The 3,975-nt window shown below is 40.7% G+C and overlaps 1 pseudogene; it reads left to right on the top strand.

Annotated features, from left to right (window-relative positions):
• Positions 1-12: 12 nt before the first annotated feature.
• On the top strand, positions 13-1,262 carry LOC101561081 (annotated as a pseudogene).
• Positions 1,263-3,975: the final 2,713 nt, after the last annotated feature.

Here is a 3,975-nt window from a genome sequence, read left to right as displayed (position 1 = left end):
TGAGTTGTAAAGCCCAAAACAAAAAAGAGCCATGAGGGGGCTGGGGAGATAGCTCAGCGGCATAAGTGCCTGCCTGGGAAGCACAAGGTCCTGAGTTCAATCCTTGGTACAAAAAAAAAAAAAAAGTTTGGGCCAGCCAAATAGCTCAAGGGATTAAAGCACCTGCAAGCAGGTGCAGGGGCTGGGGGATTGATCCCCTGGCCTTCTGTGCCAGGCCCACCCCTAGGGCATGATAAGATAGCAACTGAGACTGGGCATGGTGGTGCGCACCTGTAATCCCAGCACTTGGGAGGCTGTAAACAGGACGATCACTACAAGTCCGATCTAGTAGTGAGACTTGAACACCCTGTAGATCCTCTCTAAAAATACAGAAGAAAAAAAAAAAAACAACAGCCACAAGATTCCTTGAGAAGAGAGAACCAAAACTTAGTGAAAATATTAAAAATGCCATGCTGATTAAAAGGGGAAAGGCAAATGCAACAGTGACCCAAGTCCTGAAAGATGTGTATGCACTGAAAAAACCATGTGGAATTCTGTATAAAAAGAAAAATATTACAAAACCACTTCAACATCAGACATCACTGGAATTCTTTTCGAAGAAGTCAGATTGTTCTTTGTTCATGCTTGGATCCCATAATAAGAAGTGTCCCAATAACCTAGTAATAGGTTGTATGTATGACTACCACATGCTGGATATGATTGAATTAGGCGTTGAGAAACTTGTGTCTCTAAAAGATATTAAGAGCAGTAAATGTCCTGAGGGAACAAAACCCATGTTAATATTTGCTGGTGATGATTTTGATGTGACATAAGACTACAGAAGGCTGAAAAGCGATCTTAGTGATTTCTTCAGAGGCCCCACTGTGTAAATACCTGCCTGGCTGGGTTAGAGTATGTTCTGCACTTCATTGCTCTGAAGGGGAAGGTTTATTCTTGTAACTATAAGTTGCTCTTGAAGAAATCTGGTTGAGGAACACCATGGATTGAGTTGGAAGACACAGGACATTCATTGGACCTGGTTCTGAGGAGAACACACCTGGCTTCAGATGACCTTTATAAGTTATCTATGAAAATGCCAAAAGTTTTTAAGCCAAAAAAGAAGAAAAATATGTCTAAGGATACAACTTAATGGAAGAATTCATATGCAGAAACAAGACCTAAGCAAACTACAAACCAGGAAAATGAAGCGATTGAAGAAGTGACCTGCAGAAAGCCTAACAAAAGACCAGGAGAAAAAGTCAAAGAGAATTAAAAATAATTAATAGAACTTTTAAAAAAGAATTACGACCATGAAGAATATTCATTTTAAGCAAAAGTACAATTGTACAAGAAAGAGTGACATGTAAAAGACAACAGTGAGCAAGTTAAAAAGCTAAACACACGTGCATTGTTTAAACAAGTACAAAATATTTGATTTGCAAGAGAAAAATAGGATGAGACCAAAACGTAATCTAGCACATTGGTCGCACTTTTCTTCAAAGTTAGAGTATTCTGAGGTCCTTGGATTACTCAGGAGCAGAGTTAAAGCGCTGTTTTATTTTGACTTTAAATGTACATGCTATTAAAGATAAAATAATGCCTGAAAGAATATCCAAAAGTACACTGACTACAATGAAGAAAGTAAGCAAGTGAATGGAATAAGGGGGATAAACACCTGTCAAACAAAAGCTAGTGGGGTAAGGGGACAGTGATATGTGGGATGAACCTAAAATTGTATACATAAGCCCACAATAAATGAAATGGACAAGGATATCAGAAGGTATAAAATATAGGAAACCAGAGTTCAACATACAAACCACCCAAGTGTAATCTGTCAACAAGAGCTGTGCTCAAAGTCAAGTCAGAGAAAAAGAAAACAGTAACACTTACGGGAGAAATGTTATGGTGTCTTTGCATTTTCTTTCAAATAACCTCTAAAGCAATAAACTAGAGAAGAAAGAGGCTAAATGAGAATGCTAAGGAGTAACTGTTAAAGATGTGTACTGCAAACATACTCATAAAATAATTTTTAAAATAAAGATAGTGATGCACACATGAAAATTCATTGTATTCTCCTACTTTTGAATACAATAAAATTATGTTTTTTCAAGAACAAGATATTCCAGGAGATACTACCCCAACATAACTTAGTACAGCTATATAAGTATCAGATACAATAAAAGTGTATCTTAAAAGGTATTACACAGAAGAGTATCAATTCAAGCCTGGAGAAGTAGCTCGAAGGCCAACTGCTTGCCCAGTGTGCAGAAGGCATGGGACTTGATCTCCAATACCACCACCTCCAGATTTGAAAAAGAATATCAATTAATCTAAAAGTCTAATACCAGGGGCTGGTGGGTTAGCTCAATTGTCTAAAGCACCTTCTCGAGCAAAATCAGTTAGGGGCAAGGGACTGCGGTTCGATCCCCAGCACCACATGCCACACCAGACCTGCCCTTAAGGCAGCCTGAGCCAGCCACCCCCACAAAAAAAAAAAGAATCCTAAAACTGTTCCAGCGTAGCTTTAAAAGTATATAACTAGCCAGGTGTGGTGGCATATGCATGCAATCCCAGTACTCTGGAGGCAGAAACAGGAGGATTGTTACAAGTTCAAGACCAGCCTGGGTTACAAAGTGAGCTCAAAGCCAGCCTGAACTGCATAGCGAGATCCCATCTACAAAAGACCAAAAAATAAATAAATAAATAAATAAATAAATAAATAAAAGTTTCATATCTATGATGGCAACTGTGAAACAAACAGAAAATATCTGTTGGCAAGCATGTAGAGTAATCTGAACCCAGGAAATGCCAGTGCCAATCATAAAGTGATTCAGCCAATATCGAAAAGTTAAAACTACAAAACAGAAATATGATTCAGCAATTCATTTGCTGGGTATATATATCCTAGATTGAAAGCGAGTATGTTAGTTTTCTGTCAGTATTTAAAAAAAAATACTCAAGACAATTAACTTCTAAAGAGCAAAGTCTTATCACGGCTCATGTGCTTGGAGGTTCTAGTGTGTTCTGGCTTGTGTCTGGATGTCTTCCAAGGCCTCATGCTGTCGCGGGGTGGGCTTCTGGAGGTTTTGACTGATTCACGGTCCAATGCTGGGATTGTGGGTGTGAGCGCTGCACCCTCCCTGGGGTGGGCAGCTTGCGGACAATTTTAGGGAGGGAAAAGGGTCGGCTCTTGTTCCCCACTTTTGTTCTTGTTGCTTTGCTATTTTCTGCTGCCATCAATTGCTGCCCTCTGCCATGTGCCACTGCCTTGGAGTCAGGAGAGTATGCGCTGAAACCTCCACAAATTGTGAGCAAAACAAACCTTTCCTTCCTTAAGTTTGAGAGTCAGGTATTTTGTCTCAACCACGAGAGAAAAGTCACTAATCAATGATAAGTAATTAAAAACAAGAACTAAGCAATGAGAGAAAAGGAGCTAAGACACAGGCCAGGACACATCGGCCCCCTCCTTCTGGGCCTGTGGTGGCAGCATGGGATGGCAGGAGCACCTGGGGGCAGGCGGCTTGCGTCACGAGCCAGGGCGCAAAAAGAGCAAGAAGGGGGCTAGAGTCCCACAACTCCCTTCAAGGACACATCCCCAAGGCCCACCTTTTAAACATCCCACTATCTACCCCTGGCACCACCTTGGGGACCCAGCTTCTGATATATAAACCTGTGGGGACATTTAAGATATAGACTACAGCAACAGGGTCATGAGATGGCTGCATCCCCAGCTCTAAATTTATAATAGCTTAAACACGAAAACAACATACACGTGTGCTAGCCAATAAATGGGGAGAGGGAACGTGTAGGGAAATTATAGTTTAGTGGGTACAAAGTTTGGGGTTTAAAAAGCTACAACTCTTGTTGCGTAAGTCCTGCTTTACCTTGGTCTTAACCATCTGGCAGAAAAGTATAAAAACGAAATATAAGAAGTAAAGCCATGGCGTTATGTTGAGCTGTGGGGGACTCAGGTCAACAACTTCTGACATTGCCAGT

This window comes from Octodon degus, unplaced genomic scaffold (genome assembly GCF_000260255.1).
Source record: "Octodon degus isolate 3935 unplaced genomic scaffold, OctDeg1.0 scaffold00021, whole genome shotgun sequence".
Classification (NCBI taxonomy): domain Eukaryota; kingdom Metazoa; phylum Chordata; class Mammalia; order Rodentia; family Octodontidae; genus Octodon; species Octodon degus.
The sequence above is the reverse complement of the archived record's forward strand: the minus strand, read 5'-3'. Positions and strand labels throughout refer to the sequence as shown.